The 17,752-nt window shown below is 36.0% G+C and overlaps 1 protein-coding gene and 1 long non-coding RNA gene across 6 annotated transcripts in view; one reads left to right on the forward strand and one right to left on the reverse strand.

Moving 5' to 3' along the window:
* Nucleotides 1–17,752, forward strand: part of IRAG1 (inositol 1,4,5-triphosphate receptor associated 1) — a 107,395-nt gene that overhangs the window by 13,261 nt on the left and 76,382 nt on the right. For 2 of the 5 annotated variants that reach the window (XM_080593283.1, XM_080593284.1), the window contains exon 1: nucleotides 14,092–14,156. The exons of the other annotated variants lie outside the window; for them this stretch is intronic. The gene's annotated coding sequence lies outside the window, so the exon portion shown is untranslated. Of the gene's footprint in view, nucleotides 1–14,091; nucleotides 14,157–17,752 lie in introns of those variants that run through there. 5 annotated transcript variants of the gene reach the window in all.
* LOC308195595 lies at nucleotides 3,301–14,085 on the reverse strand. The gene is made up of 3 exons (XR_013951661.1): nucleotides 11,671–14,085; nucleotides 4,302–4,494; nucleotides 3,301–4,230 (listed from the first exon to the last, which is right to left on the reverse strand). It is a non-coding gene; the product is annotated as an uncharacterized lncRNA (long non-coding RNA).

Below are 17,752 nucleotides of genomic sequence, written 5' to 3' on the forward strand. Positions count from 1 at the left end.
TATGACCTGAGATCAAAGTTATTTCTAATCGACTAGGCTGAAGCATGAAACACTATAGATCCTCTGTATAACATCCTGTGTTTTGGGGTTCCCCTCCTTAGCTCTAGTTTGTTGCTTTCAAATGGCTGCCAAGCAATTTTGTACTTGCATATAAAAATTTTGTCTTGTGCACTCTTTCAAAAAAAAAAAAAAACAAAAACAAACAAACAAAAAAAAAAAAAACAAAAAAGTGTCTGGCTTTACATGACAAGCTTTACTTCAGTCTTCAATTTCATAGTGAATTATTGGGGCTACTTTGTGATCTTTTCTGTTATCTTAATATTATAAAACTTCATTGTGACTCTTTTGGTGTACCTATGTTCTGTGATGACCAATTGGACCCTTTTCAGTTTATATTCTGTTACTGTTCTAATGGGATGAGGAACAGAAAAGGATATTGGTTTATTTTTAGCTTTCTTCCTTTGGACTGTGGCTTGTGACACTTTTCTGTGAAATTACCCATATGTTGCCTTAGCAGTTTTTAAGGAAGAGTTAAGCTCTTTATTACACAGAAGAGGTTGACATCCAAGGTGCTGCTTTTGTTTTGACAACTTGACTTTTGTTCCAAAAAACTAATTTAAAATAATCAGTGGGATTTACCAACAAGGATGTTCAAATACTTTTTTACTGTGGGATACAGTAGAATGAATTTTAAATCTTTCCCCAAATTTATTTGGAGTCTTTTTTTTTTTTAAAAAAAAAAAAAAAAGGATGCGGGGGGTTTCTTATAAGCACTTGTATAGGCACTTGTAAACATGTTTCTTGGATTCCTGGAATTGGAAGCAACTGTGTATGTTATGTCTTCCTAAATCTCTGTAGTTAATTATCTAAAACTTTATAAAAGCAAACAGATCAGATCAGTATATCTCATAAGAAAGGTTTTATTTAGGTGCTCTGCTGCAGGTCTTTCTGAGGATAAAATTGGTAGGAATTTTCCATTTACTTTGGAAAGACTTTCACTGCTGGTAATGGTGGATTATCTATGGGAGTTGTTTAGCTTGTGGAATGTAGACAGAGCGACCATATAAAGGAATAAGGCAAGCCTTTTGCCTTTCTTTCATTCTCTTAGGCATTTGTCAATCTAATTATAATCTTGTGTAACTTTTTCTAAGAAATGATAAAATACTTGAATGGCTATGGTTTCCAGAAGTGAGGTATGTCTGTCTGATTCTGCAAAGTGACAGCCTTAATGGGATTCTGAGGCTTTAAGGCTTTTAAATTCAACTAAATTCTAAACCAGTAACTATACTCACAGATATATCATAGAATAACTTCTTAAAATTTTTTTTGCAACATTTCAAGTAGACATGGACACTTGGTACTGAGCAGATGGTAGAGCACTGAAGAATAATTGATGAGCCACTATTATTTAAGTAATCTATTTTTAAAGTTGTCTTCACTTACTTATTCCTGAGATAACTTAAATATATACATATATATTTTAAAAATCTGTAATTCTGTGCAATTATGTAGTGGTTAAATGTCTGTAGTGTATGCATGACTTGAGCAGTGGGGAGTAGCTACTTTGATCTGGGGTGGAGGAAAAAAAAAAAGCGACTTTGCTTTTATGGACTAATAATAGGCAAATCACTTCAGAAGTTTTTTCTGACACTTTCTCAAGTCTGTTTGGAGACTCAGAACACCAATTCAAGGATACTGTAGTGCTTGTGCTTATATCTTGACTTGGCAGTTCAAAACCATAAACGTTGAACAGCCAATGCTAACCCTGTTTACTTGCGAAGAAGATAAGACAGTGCACAGCTGATGTGGGAATACACAAGCCTGCTAACTTAGTATGTATATGCTGCTAACGCAGTGCTTTCTGTACCATTTGTGTTCTGTGTGATACCAGAACAACTCAAGCAATATGTGTGATGGGAAGGATTGCTATTTTGGAGGCACCATTAAGAATGCAAGATGTTTTGCGGTCTGAGTGAGAAAATGGCTTACACAGAGTTAAATGCAATGGATTGTATCATAGAATATCCCGAGTTGGAAGGGACCCATAAGGATCATCAAGTCCAACTCCTGGCACCGCACAGGTCTACCCAAAATTTCAGACCATGTGACTAAGTGCACAGTCCAATCGCTTCTTAAATTCAGGCAGGCTTGGTGCAGTGACTACTTCCCTGGGGAGCCTGTTCCAGTGTGCGACCACCCTCTCGGTGAAGAACCTCTTCCTGATGTCCAGCCTAAACTTCTCCTGCCTCAGCTTGTAGGGCTACTTATTGCAGATCTGAAGACCTAAGTACATACATGTACTAAGCTGTGTGCTGCATGAGCAGCATCCATGTTGTCTAAGCTATGACTGCAAAAATAGTAAGGTTTTTATTAGTGTATTAACAAACCTTTGTAAACTTGGTAGAGTTGTTACATACGATGTTTATATACACAGCTACAAACATGTGAGCAGCGTACGTGTTTGAAAAGTACAATCCTCCTACTGAGCAAATGAAAGGTACCTGGAAATGGATGAAATCCTATGCTGAATGTTTAAACATTGCACCTTCTTGTTATACTTAGTAAATCCTGACTAGTTTGTTAAACCTGTTTGCTAAATGCAAAACTTCTTTCATGAAGGTGGCTTAAGTCAGTACTTAAAGGGTGGGAAGAAACTGGCAGCTGCTTCTATGGGTGGGAAGGTGGAGCCAGCAACATTGAATATACAAAGTAGTGGCATTGGTTGTATTGTTTGTCTCTACTGTGTTTATGTCCTCCACCTCTGAGGAATGTGACAGACTGTGGTTTAAGAAATAGTGCTCCTTATAATGGCTTTGCTTTCCGGATGCAGAAAGCTTGGAAGAAGGGAGCAGTGAAGCAGTAGCACATAATTGCTTTTCTGAAGATGGATGGGAGGATCAGTCTGGTTTCCTGTGGGAAGGCAGAAGAAATCCTGTATCATATGAGTGCTGGGATGAGTCTCCTGGTGATGGTGGGCATTGTGTAGGGGTTTCGTGGAGGCATGGTATTCCTGATTTTGTTGTTGTTTTGGGAGACTCATTCTCTTTGGTGTTATTCTATGTTGGTCAAATGTGTTTGGGAAGCTGAGGGCCTAAAGTCAAGATTCTTAGGCCTAGAAATTTAGGTCTGGCCTAAGGTGGAATCTTCTACACCCACTTTATTTTTAAGGGTTCACGTGGAGGAAGTAACAAGAAAATAGTTGAATATAAATGTTATATATGTCCTTGTGCTGGATTATACCTTGCCTCACATTACATCTTAAAAATCATCATAAGTATTTGGGGGGGGGGGGGGGGGGGAAGGGGGCTGTGTGTTTGTCGTTGTTGTTCTCCTGCAATGAACCTTGGGAACTTAATTTCAGTCCAGGTATGAAGCATTTGTGGAAGGTTGAGTGGAATGTCATAGCCTTAGTGTATTCTGATTGTGCCATTTCTATTCATAAGAATGTTAGGTGCTATTGAGGAAATGGCTGCTAATGCATGTGCTGCCTCGTATTTGACAAAATACCATGGAACTTGCCTGCTGACATCTGTGTCCATATTTTTTAATTTGCTTAAAGTTTCTGGGTAAGGATCTAGGAAAAAAACAACCAAAAGTACACATAGGAGGGATATTGTATGACCAGTAAATTTTAAGGACTGAGTATTGTGAACACTTTATTATTTGGTGAAAATTAAGTGAAAATTTATGTCTCCTCCTTTGGGGTGTGTGTGCAATTTTATTTGGCTATGGAAGTAGATTGCTTCCCCGCTTTTTTTTTTTAAAAAGTTAGCTTATCTGTGGCTGCCTGTCTCTGAGTTCTATAGTTAAGCAGGTATCAAGTGCTCAGTACAAGCACAGAATTTTATTAAACTTCGGACTGGCCAGATATTTTCTTCATAGGAAAACCCCATGTTTGTTTGCCAAGTTTAATAGTTACCTGTATTTAGGAGGGGAAGCTTGCAGTTGGCTTTGAAGGGTATCACTATCTGTTCATCAATCAGCTCTTTTTTGAACTTTTCTCCTTATGTCATCCTGAATGTACAGAAGGAGCTGGTATGTTGAATAGATTTACTCTTGAGCTGTTAGCCTTCAGAGAATTATTAGCAATTGCAGATCTCAGTGTGCCCGAATAGTAGAATAGTGGAGCGGTTCTGGATTCAGCTCTGGTGGAAAGACTTCTATTGCTCTAGAATGATCAATTGGTGATTGTTGGAGGCTGCACAGGACACTGAAGGCAACTCTGGGGATCTGTGAATACCAGTTGAAATGTAAAGAAACATCTTTAGGAATTCTGCCCCCTTGTTCCTATCATAACTTACCTCTGAAGGAACTGTTCCAAGTCACTGCTGCCTCATTCAATGTCTATAGAAACTTGTGGAGTTCTTTTTCTTTCTTGTCTTTGTCTCATCTGTGTATATCCTTTGTATGTTCCTCATTTTGTCACTTTCAGCCATGAGCATGAAAGTCTCCAGTTCTGAAAGATGAGAGCTGATCTTTTGAATTTCTACATGCCTGTGAAGAAAGTGAAAATGTTAATATTTTCTAAAAAGACAAATATTGAGAAGTAGATTGTTATCACTTCTGTATGTTGTGTAGGAAATTGAGTAATAACAGAAGCAGATAGAATTTCAAAATACCACCACAACTACTAAAGTTGGCTGTATTCTCTGTAGGGAAAAAGTCTGGAATTTTCTTTGGGGGATCATAATTGGCAGACAAGGATTTTAACGAGATTGCTGCAAGGTATTTGAGTGTTCATAGAGGTTATGATAGCTGCAGGCAGTGGGTGTGGATGAAGAAGAGATGCTCAGATGGGAGGCTATTTATGACAATAACAATTCGATACACTTAAATGAAATACGTAGAGAAGTGAATCATGAAACTACAGTAAAGAAGTTATCAAGATTATAGCTGTTCAAGTACCAAATGGTACACAGAATATCAGTTTACTCAATTATAATTTTCTGTGATTTGTTTCTGATATGGCCTAGCTGCTGTGATAATCAAATAAAAAGTAATAATTTACGGAATCGTAATTAAGTTGCAAGTTAACATCTAGCTGTGTTGTATTGGTTGGCTTCTTCCTTTTGCTGAGTATTCAGAAGTGGTGTAATTCTTAATGCTTTTAAAAACTATTTGAGAACATTGCATAAAAATCAAAATCCAAGGTTTTGACTTTTGTCATGACAATTTTTAAATTTTTATGTGAAATTCAATGTCTTAGAATTCTCATTAAGTTTTAGGCAAGTAAGCATTTGTAAATGGAGCCTGCCATGGTGGGATAAAGTGACTGTATTTTAGTTTCCTGATGTTTAGCTATCTTTCCTGCTGCTACTGCCCTTCTCCTTTTCCTCCCCCTTGCGTAGTCTTCCTGTCATTACCACTTGCCAGGATACTAGTAAACAAGCCATAAAAGCGTTTCCTAAGCACGCTTCCATTGATTTCATTTGGGTTTCGATGTTGAAACCCAGAGAAGAAAAAGAACCACAAGAATTCAACATTCTTCTAATAGCACAGTGCTCCAGAGCATCAGATGTTTAAGTAATCCTATTGTAGTTAAGTTTCTCTTTGTGAGATGGTTCTTTTCTGGGAAACTTTTTTTGGTTTGTTTTTTTAGCCTGCATTTGAACTACAAAATCTGTAGCACATTCAAGCCTAAGTCATTTTAAGTGAAAGTAAAACAGCAGTGTATTTGTCTGTGCAGAACCAGAAGAGCAAGGCAGAAATTATAGTTGAATAGGATTTTAGAAATCAGGTACTGTTAGTTTACAGCCAAGATGATTTTTTTATTTGGATGGTTTTTGTTGTATTGCAGAGTAATATAGTTACAAACAGTAAATATCAAGTGATGCATTTTTTATAGCAATACAGTTTTATAATGTGTAACAAAAAATTGGAGTGATGGCAATGCTAATTACTGTTACAGCCAGTTTATTTATAGCTGAAAAACTACTTTTACACTTGTGTTCTAATTGTCTTGTTGCACATGTCATAACATGACATCTGCTTGTATTTTTCTGCAGGAAGTAAGCTGTTTGATAGATAGTAACCATCCTGAGGATCTGAGAGGGAAAATTTAATCTGCTGTTTAACTAGTCTGTATGAGAGGAGAAAATGAGTCATCATAACTAAGGCAGGGGAAGAAAAGGATAAATAAAAGCTGCCTTCAATAGCTAATAATAATTACAAAAAGTAACATGCTGGTCTTATGATCTGGCTGTTCAGAGTAATATTTCTAATAGCAACATTTCTTGGTAAACTCATGGAAATGAGTGTCAAAACATTTAAAGGAATGCCTGCATTCCCTTTTAAATAACAAGTATTTTGTCAGGCCCTGGTTTTTGGTGAACTGTGAGTACAGCTTTGAACAGGACAGGAATTTGGATGTAGCCACTTGATGCTTTATCCAGCTCCTACTAAAAACAGTGGCAGAATTTGTGCTGATATCACTGTGTGGGTTTGACCTCAGAAGTATGCATTTTCTCACAGTGATAATGCTTGCTTTCCTTTTCCCTGTAAAGACGGAGTAGTTTTACTTCCATTTGAAATGGTACAGCATGCAATGAATTGTAGGCACTGCTATTTTTGTCTTCTGTTTCAGCTGCAATAGGCCTATACCTAGTAGGTATACCCATATGTCTCTATATATTCCTGGCATGAATTGGCATTGGTTTCATTCAAATGTAGGATTAATAAATATGCAAGCACTAGGTAAAATTTTAACTCTCCCCCCATATATTTTTTTATTCCCTTAGTTTTGTAGGCTATGTAAGGCAGTGTTTCATACTGAAAGCTGGTTATTTATTTTCAAAGGGCAGTGTCAGAAACAAAAATTTTTATGAAGACATACTTGCCCTTTTCTGTACTTCTTATTTTGGCATATAAGATAATCATAAAGGTGCTTTTGATTAAAGACAGTTGTTAGGACAGCTATATGTGAGACAAATACTGTTGTCTGAATTTCAAGAGAAATGGCTTTATCATTCTCATCAGTTTTGCTCCTTTTTAAGAAAAAGCTATGCAAGCTTGTTCTTCACTTTCAGGAGAAAAAATACATGCATCTATTTAAAAATTTGTTACTTGTTTTTAAAACCTTTTATAATAAGAGCATATTTTAAGTATGGATGAGCTGAGAGAGACTGCACTCTCAGTTCTGAGGGAGTGCTGTAAAAATGCATTGGAACTAGTCTTTGCACAAATGGTGCAAGTGCTTCGAGCAGCTTAGCTGTGGCTTCCTGATGATGGAAAGAATTAGGTTTCCACAATGCCTGATAAAGGTCAAAATCCTTTACAAAACAACATGAGGAATGAGCAGTTGTTCAGCAGGTAGAACATTTAGTTAATGTTTCTTTAGTTCATTTTAACTGCTGCATATGTGAGTTTTGATATTCAAAATGATAGGAACTGATTTTAACATCTTTCTTTTAACAAGTATTGTCATGCATTAACTCCTTACTTATTTGTGTCAATGTCTGATACCAAATTTTTGTTTAACAAGCAGCACCTAAGTCTACGATACAGTTTAACTGTTGAGCATTTTCTGTATTCTGGAGGAAACTGATTGCAATAGACCATTACTTACTGATCATCAAAATCTATCTTTTGCTTTTGCAGGCTCGACAGGAATGTAATGGAAATACTGCCATCAGCATTATTACCTAGCATATCCTTAAGACCTCAGCTGTTCATAAATAAACCTTCCACAAACACATTACCAGATAAATGTAGAAATACTTAGGGCTTTAGCTGTAATAAATTCAAATGGTACCTGCAATAGAAGGGGCAGTAGTTGTTTCGTTGATCTCACTGAAGTCCTAATAGCTTGAGAAAGCAAACAACTTCATAAATAAATTGAGAAATGACTAATGTGCTGGGATGTTGTCAGTAAAGTATTCATCAAGCTTAAGTAATTTGAAGTCTGTTTAAAGCCTTTTTTTATATACAAATTTACGAATAAAAGAAAGATTTCTTTCAATAGGAGTACTTTTTCCTGTCTTAGTATAAACACAATATTGGTGATTCTTAACTATATACTGTAATCACATGCAAAGCCTAAATTAGTCTGAAACCTGCTTTTTTTTTTTTTTTTTCAGGTGACGAATGCTATAACAATTTCCCCTTGGAGATGTTTTTTTTTTTCAAACATAAGCATGTAAAATAGTTGTCATAGATAATGTATGCTATTAGTAACAGTTGTATGCCCCCAGAACCTTCAAACAAAACCTGTGAAAGAATTCAAAGCTTGTAAAATTAGGCCCTCAGTTAGGAAGTGATTTTGTGTGTGTTTAAAGCCTTGTAAGCAGAAGTTAACTAACACAGTTGCAAACTTATGTTTGTGTGTGTTGTATAGTATATATCAGTGACCTGACTTTAATAAAAAATGACTATTAAAGGATGTTCTTCTGGAGTCATACTCTCACCCATTGTCAAACATACACTTAGTGTTTTTTTGATTAGTTAGTATTATGTCTATTTAAAATAAAGCAGTGTTTAGTTATCTGTGAGTCTTCAAAAGTCTGTTACTGTCTCTTAGGGCACTTTCTGAGCCTCTACATGTGCTGCTGTCAATCTTTCCCAGCCCTGTCTTGCCTTGGGAACTTTTCCAAGCAATTGTATCTTAAGGTTTGTAAGAAATAAAAGGGATATGTGACTTAATGTTCTTTTATTTTTTCTTTATTCCAAAACAGAAGCTCCAGTAATTGTCTTAGTCTTCCAAAATATCTTAGCCTTTCATAAATCTCAGCTTTCAGCTGAAGAGGATTTATTCAGCTGATGTTCACAACTTCTAAAAGAAAGTCTTTATTTAGGCATCTTGCACAAGGAATAAATACTTAAATAATTGCTTGTATTACTTTTAGATCTTTGTCCTCTGAAACATGAATAAACTTGGAAAGTAAAATCAATAGAATGCAGTAGCACTTAACAGAGAAGACTGATAGGTCTCATGTTCTCAGTACATGTTTTTTTGGATATGATGCTTGCAGTTGTTGAATAGAACTTTCTATATCAGGTCTTTCAGCTTCACTTGAGTAAAAAGACAGTTTGTAATACAAAACTATATCTGACCAATTATTTGTTTCACGCTCTAAACAAAGAGCGTTTTTATCAGCACCTGTATATTTCAGGTGGAATTTTCAAAGCATTTACTGCTGTAAGACTGTGCCTAGTTTGAAAAAAAGAGCTCTATCATCAACTGATTGTGCTGGGAGAGGCATAAAGGCGGTGCACTGGAAAAGAAAATTTCATGCAACTTTCTTATTTTTTTCTAAGTTTGTTGGGTAAAATCGTTTTGCAATAAATGTAAATTTAGTTTTATAGTCTCTATGCCTTGCAAGAGTGATTTCAGTAACATAGTGCAGTTTTACTTTGTGAAGCAAAGTAATACAGCACAACTTTGCAAATACTTCATAATTGTGAGAATCTTTTCATCCTATGCTAAGGTATTCAGTTTTTCCCTGTCTTACAGTGGAGCTTCCATGTGTACAGTGTTGCTCATAGTGAAAATACTCAATCCACAAATCCACTTACTGGCTTAGTGAAACCACAAAATGGTTTGACTATGGGGAAAAATGTCTGTATAAGAAACAGACAACCCATATTGGTTCAGATTTGCATGAGTAAGTACTCCCTTTGCTTTATAGAAAAGCTTTAGATCACTAGGTATAGATTACTAGGAGTCAATTTTTCATGCTTTTTTGAGAGATGTTTACAGATCTGAGTTTCTTATCAGTAAGCTCTAGATTTTGAATTGGAAATTTTTTTATTTAATTAAAAGTTGAAAACCATGTAGTAGGGAAAGTGTAATGGAGTTTCTTATTCTGAGAAAAACAGAAAGCTGAGGAGAGGGAAATGCAGATAAATGAAATCATGAATTATGTAACCTGAGCAATGGAATACTGCGATGGCAAACAATAGCAGTAAAACAACAGTTGAAGGCCAGAGTTTCTCATAGTGATTTTTTTTTTTTAGTTAAACATGAGTCATATACTCTTGAGGAGAAAGTTATGCCTTGGAAGAGGACACGTGAAGTATGGTTAATTAGCGTAGTAACATTGTAGCTGGCCCATTCCTTAGGGTATTTTAATGTGGTGCCTATCTGTAGATACATCTTCACTTTACATTATGTATGATGTGACATACATAATGTAAAGTGAAAGGCCAGGTCAGTGAGATGGGGTTATTCAGTACTGTAGACTTGATGATCTTTATATTTGGCCCCTGATCCCTCAGGGTACACGTCTATAAAATCATCTGCTATGGTCAGAAAGATTTAAAAACTGGATAGGAGGGCTGAGGAGCATATCGTGGCAAATTAGAACTCAGACTCGGAGCATTTGCCGTGTGTTACCTGCTGAAGTAATGAAGCATGTGCTTACCCGCAGCTAAACTGATTAAAACAAATTTATACCATGTGAAGTAAAAATGCATTGCTTAAACGTCAGTTAAATATGACTTATACTTGGTCATTTGTTAAACTGTAATTAGACTCATATGTAGTCATTTCCTCTGTCAGCTGTGGCTTTAGAAGTAGCTTAAAATATGAGAAGCGATAAAATATTTTTACTAAACATATCCTAACCTTCTCATAATTTGGAAGGTTAAATTTTGAACCAATTCTGAGACAACTTTGTCATTCACCTAATGTAATTGTTGTTTGCTTTCCTTTCTTTGTTGCTTACTACTTCAAAGTGTTTTATTTCAGTTTTTAAAATTATGTTAATTTATCTGTTGCTGTCTTTATAGTCTGAAAAGGATATCAGACTTGCTGAGAAATACAAGTACTACAAGGAGGTAATGAAGCAGTGACTTCTCAAAGATTCAGCTGTACATTTGATTTTGTACATTTGTTTTGCCAGTGCTCACTGCTGAATAACACATGGAAACCGGCAAATATGTCAGTTTCAATGGGCACTTAGAAGCAATGGTTGTTGGTAGTTGCCACTTTGTAGCTCTCACCAAGGTGAGAGTTTAGATGAGTGTTGCAGCATTAGAAGACTGTCTTATCCCCTGTGAATTAGTGCTAGTAGTTCATGAATGTTTGTGTTCCTCCTCCTGAGAACCTGTTTCTTCCCCCTTCCCCTTGAAATAGAAAACATTTGCATCTTGACTTTACTGTTCAAATTTACTGAAAACACACTCAACTCTGACAACACAGAACTGGCTTTCTCCTTAAACATATGGATACTACCTGCAATCATTGCATCGCTCTTGTGGTCCTTCCTTTTTATCCATTACTTTTCTTCTGAATTACAATATCACCAATATACTTGTTCTGTCTTTTATCATGGCTTTGAGAGAACTTCAGTAAAAGTTAGCTTTAAGCAGGTTTAAAATGTGACTTGGGTCAGTGATTTAGACAGCTGACAGTTTTCACTGACCTTTTCCTGGTTTTTGGAATGCAGAAGAAAGCTGATGTTTCCTAAACTGGTAAAGGAAGTGTATATCCACCTCTTGTTAATAGTTCAACGGTAGTTCAAAAGTTATTTGTCAATCCCATTCTTTGTGTATGCTGCAAGGGCTACAGTGTAGATTCAATTAAATGTAGTTACAGAATCACAATACTTTGTGCACAAGCAATGTGGTCTCATCTAATAAACTCATGTTTAATATGAAAAGTTCTATATTAACTGCAGTGTATGCTGTATTGTACATATTAATAGTCTCTAAAAAGATATATTGAAGACCCACCTTCTCCATTGGACTTCACAAATATGTTGCCACTTCTTAGTTTCATTTGGTTGATCTGTATGTGTTAACTGCTACCCCTTCATTGTCAGATTGCCGTTGATTTTCCATGTTAAGAGCTGCCTGCAGAACAACTGGCAGTAACTTTCAGAACATCAGAGTTGTTGTGAAGAAATATGAGCAATGGGATCAAATAAATTCTATTGAAAAGAAAAAAGTCTTAAGGTATTCTCAAAGCTAAATGAAAAGTAGCTTTGTAAAAGTATAACAAGAATCCTTCAACTTTCATCTATTTTTCTTTGCTGGGCATTGTAGTCTGTTCAGATATCCCCCAGCCATTTCAAGCAGTCTTTGTACTTAGATTGAATGGGAGAAGTATGAGCTATTTGTTCTAAATCTATAGCAAAAGCTGCTCTGCTTCATGGTTGCTAATGAAAATCTTTGTCCTCGCCTCCTTCAGAGGCTAGAAGGGCATCTCTCAGCAAAAGCTGCTAGCAACTTATTTTGTTTCTCTTGGCACCCTGTAGTTTGTCCTTTCTGGGGACGGGTGGTTGTGTGTGCATGTATATCTGTTTTCTGGTACTGTTTTCAAGTTCATAGCAAAATAAGCTTTTGATTTATTTATTTTTTTCCCAATACTGTATCTCAAGTTTCAGCACAGTGACTATTTGGTAGGAGTTGAGACAGTAGTGATAGAGCATGTAATCAAACGTGAAAATTATTTTTGCTTTATTGGCAAGGTAAATTTTAAGAAGAAAAATAAAGTAACTGTGTGAGCAGATGTGGATGGACTGTTACAGAGCTGTGTTTTATCTGTGATTATGTAAGAAATATTGCTACTGTTCCTGTATGTAGTTGCAGGGCTTTGTATGGTTTGTACATCATTCAAACTGAACTTTAGTCATCCTTTAGACCTGTTGTGTTAGGCTAATCTCTTAACCAGGCAAAATATAATTAAAGAAATCCAATCTACTTCATATTATGCCCTTTAAACCTACTTTAATGTGATGGTTAAGACAGAAGGTGACCTTGAAAAAGGGAATGATGAGTCAGACTTTTGAAAGAGGGATTAGGAAACTCCCCACCACATACACACCGCAGCCCCTTCCAGTTACTCTACCCATGAAATTCTCCAGGGTGTGTGACTTGGTATGCGTCAGTGTGGAACTACTAGCTGCCCTACATATTACAAGTAAGAGCAGAATTTTACACTGTTAACCAAAGCTGCCACTTATTAGGAACACAGGTGATTGCAACAGGTCAAATTATAAGGGACAAGTGCCAGGTGATATAGTGCAAAGAAATTTAAAGCATTTGTGTAGATTACCAGCTCTGTGCCCATTTGAGGGTGCTGTCCCTGTATGGCTGTAACATGGCATCTATGGTTGAGAATGGAATGTTACAAGTAATGAATTGGAATGTAGATATTTAGATAAAATCCTATAAGTAAACTTGTGCATTCTGAAACAAAAATGCAGGATCACTTTTTATTCTGTATGTCACTCAGTTTGAGGCCTGTGGCAGAAACTAGGTCCACAGTCATTCATTTGCGTTTTGCTGCTGAGTTGCTTCTAATCTCACTTTCCATTTCAGCAGAACAGTGTGACTGCTGAAGTCTCCAGATGTCACCATGAAGGCCTTTTCAGTTCCTTAATGTTCACTGAAAAGCCACAAATCCAGAGATCTGTGATGCGGAACTCATTTTCCGTAGTTTGATTTAGTAGAAGTTTGGCTTCCAAAATGGGATTAAGCTGTGCAGTTGCAGTGTTGTGGAAGCCGAGGTTTTGACTAGTGGTATTGGGAATCTAGTAAAATGTTTGAGTGAGTGGACATGTAGGATGTTAGTGCATGAAGTGGTTTATTGGCACAAATAATTTAATCCTTTTAGCCTTTATACATCAAAATACAAAGGTTGAAATGATTATTAATAAAGTATTAATGAAATCCAACAAACTGTGCATATGTCTAAAAAGTATGACACACCAAACAGTAATGCTCAATTTTGAACTTCATGGAAAGATAGTACTGTGAAATAGAATTAAATGGACAACTGGAAATGAAATTAAACACCATTATATCTCAGAGACATAACATCTTAACTGTGTGTAGCAGATTTTTGAACATCGCTTCCCAAATGAGTAAGTCTGGCCTATCAAGTGGGATGATAAAGAGGTGGATGCTAGATCTAGTCATTTTAATTACCTGGATTTGTTCCATTGAAATGTGGTTGCCAGGATATTGTTGCCTGAGTTATATAGAAGACAAATGCAGATGCTATACTCTTGCTGGTACAGAGTATAGAGATGACAACATTTTTTTCAAAGTTTTCCTATTTGAGCGTTTTTCCTGTGGTTTTGGATCAAAAATATTGTTTAATAGTCATACCTTCTGCACATGAACTGTTGCGTTATTTCTGTTTGTTAGCGTGAACAGAGAAGTTACTTTGTATGTGAAGAATCCATCTTAAAAATGAGAGAGACCACAGCAAGGTAAGAGATTAAAATTTGAGATGGATATTTTCCTTCTGTGTCTGGTTTTATACTTGCATAAATCAACATGTTCAGATTATTAATTGAGCATGCTGCTCAACCAAATCTTACTTTTTATAGACTAATACAGGGTTACACAAAGATTAAATGAAAGTAGGATAATTCAGGCTGCTTCAGACCACTTGTCTTAAAAGAGTTTATAAAAGCTGTAGCCCCTGTGCACTTCAGACTAGTCTGTGACATGGATACCAAGGCAGCAGAAATGAGCTAGCTCAAGCACTAGCTGAGCAATGACAGCACAGAGCTCGCTAGGTTATTGCAATGCTCAGACTGAATCTCTTTGTTCAAGTTGAATTAGCTATACTTGATCTGGGAGGCTTAGAATTGTACAGGCTCAGAAGAGGACTACTACTCTTTAAGTCAATAACATTGAGTTTGAAGGGGAGGTGGGGGGTGAAGAATAAAGTTGCTCCTACACAGCAAACATGCAGTTATCGTCTTGTAGATAAGACAGCACATACCTTCAAAAGCCTAACTGGTATTAAAAAGGTCTTCAATTATTTTCTTCTTTCCCTTTCTTGAATTTACTTATATATTTTATTTCAATGTAGAGTGTGTGGGTTTCTTTAATTGCCTCTGAATGATTAGAAAAAGATAAGTGTCTTCAGGTTAGAAAATGTTGCACAGCCTTTCTGTCGTTTGGTTTAGGGGCTACACATAAGGATCTGACTTCAGTGATTTTAGGTTTTTCCTCTGCTGGTTAATACTGAAGGCTTTCTGGGTTTTGGATTTTTCTTCAAATGTTTAATCAGAAAGCATATCATAAACTTGTTTTTTAAATATTCTGAAAAGTTATGTATCTAATAACTTCAGGTCCTTTTGTTGGAGTGATGTCTGCTTAATATTGTAATGTTGTATTCTCATTCTCCTGTGTGTATGCAAACAACCCTCCTTCCCTACTCCTTGCTCCTGTTCCATGCAGGAGTTACATTTTTAACACTCAGAAGTATTGTCCTGAGGTTATTGTGACCTGCCTAAGAGATGACACATTATTAGCATGAGGTTTTCTCATGATCATGTTAAGGCTGAAGAGTATTTTATGCATATACTTGTAAGAGGCTCTCTTGCTTCATTTTAAAATCACTTTTAAAAATAGTTATCTGTTTTACCACATCTTTTGATTTATGAGAACAGTGTTGACAACATAATGTTGGAATTCTTGCTCTTAAGAATACAGAAATCCAGTGGGCTATAGGTTGATCTAGCTATCTAAGGAGAGGGACAGAACAGGAAAGCTCTAAATAAATTCTTAAAACTGTGTTTTGTTTTGTTTTTCAGGTAGATAGTCACCCATTGTTTAAAAAAAAATATATAAATTACCTGTGGAGTCATAACACATGCTACCAAAAACATAAGAGTAAATTAAGGTATATGCAAAAGGGAAAACAATGTTACTGTACTAAAAAAAAAGGACATGAGGTGGCATCAGGTAGTAAGACCTGACATAGAAGAAAGAATTACATTTTCTTCAAAGACATCTCTAGACTTCTGATCTAAGTGTTTAAAGACAGGCTAGTAAAATGGTAAATAACTGTTACTTCTGAGAGTGACTTAATCCTAGGCTTTGTTTGAGGAAATCCAGGAACTTTTCAAATAGCACTCCTGTTTTATGAAATTTCCATCTGCAAGCATAGTTTGGTTTTATTCATGGTGAAACGTATGTCCTTTTCACTCTTTGAAAACCTGAGCAGTAAATCGGAATTTGCTGCATGTTTAGCAAACAATAGGTATTTGTATGAGTTGTCTTATGACTTACTGCTTATAAGACTTTTAAAACACAATCTGCTCTCAAATTGTGCCACAAATGTTGGTTAGAGTACTGAGCCCCAAGGTCTTTCATGCAGTAAGTTTCCAATGGTTTTGATATGCAGTGTCATATTTTCCTCCTTTGGCTCTGGTGCTTTTATTTCTCCTGCTGCTTCACAGCAGTAGGAGTCTGATTCCCAGCTGTTCTGGAAACATCCTGAATGTTTTGTTTTGTCTTGTTTGTCTGTGGGGGCAAGTAAGTGTCTAAAAGTTTGCTCACATTAAAATGTACATATGGAATATAGTTTAGCTTTTCAAAAAATGATGGAAATAACACAAGAAACAATAGTTGTGAGGGAGTCCTAAAACATGGCGCTTTATTTAATGGCATGAGAAGTACCCACTTTCAGCAGCAACAACACCAAAAATCTCACTTTGTCTTCTCTCGTCTGCCTGAATCAGTTGGGGCATGAAAGATAGCATCATTATTGCTTCCTAAACTGTAACGTTCATCCAACTCAATTCATTTTAACCTGACTAGTTTCTTTGCTGTTTACTTTGCCTGTTTCTTAATGATGTTTTCCCAGCTAGAACATTACACTAGTCTCTTATTTGTTTCAGTGGACTTAGAACACGACTTCCCAAGAGACTGCTTTTCCTTTTTTTTCCCCTTCATTTAAGGAAAGGCAACTCCTGAATCCCATTCCTAAAATGGATGAAACTGATAGCTTTTTCTAACTCTGGCCAGTGTATATTCACATTATACTTTTTCTGTGAGATGAGTGAGGAAACTTCAGCCTGTTAAATCATGACATATGTTCTGTTGAATTCCACTTAATTTGCATGTGTACACATGGTCTGTGGTAAGAATATAGTAGGAGAGCTTAAGACTTCCTAAGCAGTATTTTTTGCATGTCATTAATTGATTATTTTTCTTCCAATCCAACATGCAATTACAATTGGAAGGAGACATTGTCATAAATGACAGGAATCTTTATAGATTATTTTTATGTGAAATTTGAATCACTAAGGATATGTGCATATGATTTCTACACACATCTCATTGACCCCTCAGGTGGTTTAGGCAACTATTTACCAAGCCACTTGAGTAAACACCTTGAGTTTGTTACCTCTTCTATTTCACGGTGATCTTTTTTTCTCCCTGGAAGTAGTGGCAGGCTTTGTGTTTATAGTTTATATAAAAAAATAAAACAAGTGTGGGAGGGATAGTTCCACCATATAGTGATAGTATGAATTATAATTGGGATAGTTTGTTGTTATAGTCACTTTACTTGGTTTCAGCCGAATGTCAAATATGAATCTTAGAGGAATTTTCTCCAGAGTGTATGGATAAAAACTTGTTGCCCAGTTATACTTAGTTTCTTGCTTTGTCAGGGGAAGAGGCTGCTGGTTTTATTTATTTATTTATTTTTTCGTGGTGGTGGTGGCTTTTGGTGCTTTGGTTAGTACTTTGTGTTTTAATTGTGTTTATATTTCCTTTTTTATTACAGAGCACAAAAGAATCTTTTTTATTCTATATTTGATTGAATTCCAATGAAATTCAAACTAGTAAAATTCTACTAAAGCTTCTGTAGAAGTCCAGTGTAGTCTTAGGCTCTATATAGCTGTATTTATATCCATATCTAGCTAACATATCCTTCCTTATCCAAGGAAGAAAATGGAGTTACGTAGAACATTATGCAGAGCTATAGTGTTTTCTGATTTCTAGAACTGGTCAAAATGCATGACATTTGTACACGCTCATTTAAGATTTCAGTTGTTTTAAACTT

This window comes from Anser brachyrhynchus (assembly GCF_964034855.1).
Source record: "Anser brachyrhynchus genome assembly, chromosome: 5".
In the NCBI taxonomy this organism is placed as follows: Eukaryota; Metazoa; Chordata; class Aves; order Anseriformes; family Anatidae; genus Anser; species Anser brachyrhynchus.